Source organism: Galeopterus variegatus, unplaced genomic scaffold, assembly GCF_000696425.1.
Source record: "Galeopterus variegatus unplaced genomic scaffold, G_variegatus-3.0.2 Scaffold14854, whole genome shotgun sequence".
In the NCBI taxonomy this organism is placed as follows: Eukaryota; Metazoa; Chordata; class Mammalia; order Dermoptera; family Cynocephalidae; genus Galeopterus; species Galeopterus variegatus.
Window position 1 is genome coordinate 7,466 of NW_007740965.1, and position 1,216 is coordinate 8,681.

The following is a 1,216-nucleotide window of genomic DNA, read 5'->3' on the forward strand; positions in this document are numbered from 1 at the left end:
GAATGACAGAAGTTCATTCTTTTCTATGGCTGAGTAGTATTCCATTGAGTATGTATGCCATATTTTCCTCATCCAGTTATCTGTTGATGGAAATTTAAGTTGATTCCAACTCTTGGCTATTGTAAATAGAGCTCTGATAAACATGGGAGTGCAGGTATCATTCCAACATGATCATTTCCATTTTGCAGGGTATATACCCTGCTAGATCATCAGGCAGTTCTATCTGTAGTTGTTTCAAGAACCTCCATACTATTTTCCATAGTGGCTGCACCAATTTATAGTTCCACCAACAGTGTAGAAGGGTTACTCTTTCTCTGCTTCCTTGCCAACATTTCTTATTCTCTGTCTTTTTGATGATAGGCAGACTAACTGGGAAGAGATGATATCTCAGTGTGGTTTTGATGTGCATTTCCATGATGATTAGTGCTGTTGCGCATTTTTTCACGTACCTGTTGGTTATCTGTATGTCTTCCTTTGAGACATGTCTATTCAGCTCCTTTGCCCATTTTTTAAAAGATGGTTTGCTTGTTATTTTACTGTTATTTCAGTTCATTTTATACTCTGGATATCAATACCTTGTTAGATGTATAATTTTTGATTTTGGTATATGGCAGGAGCTATAGCTCAAGTTTTATTCTTCTAACATGGATATCCAGTTATACCAGCATCATTTTTTGAAGAGGCAGTCCTTTCCTTAATGTGTATACTTGTTGCCATTCTCAAAGATCAGTTAGCTATAAACATGAGTTGATTTCTCAGTTCTCTATTCTGTTTCATTGGTCCCTCTGTCCATTTTTATACCAGTGGCATGCTGTTTTGGTAATTATATTTTTGTAGTATAATTTGAAGTCAGGTAGTGCAATACCTCTGGCTTTATTTATTTATTTATTTAAGTTCTCAGGATTGCTTTGGGTATTCAGGATCTGTTCTTGTTCCATGCAACTCTCAATTCTATCACCTTTTCTTCATCTCAACACACACACAGGCTAACTACATGAGGAGATGGATACATTACATAGCTTGATCATGGTGATCATTTCAAAATGTATACATACATCAAAACAACATATTGTACGCCTTGAATGTACATAATTTTTGTCAATTATACTACCCTAAACATGAAAAAATTAAAATAAGCAAAAACCCAACAAGTTTTTATGTTAAAATATATGTATTACAAATATATGTAGGCAACTAGACTTGTATCTTGGGGACT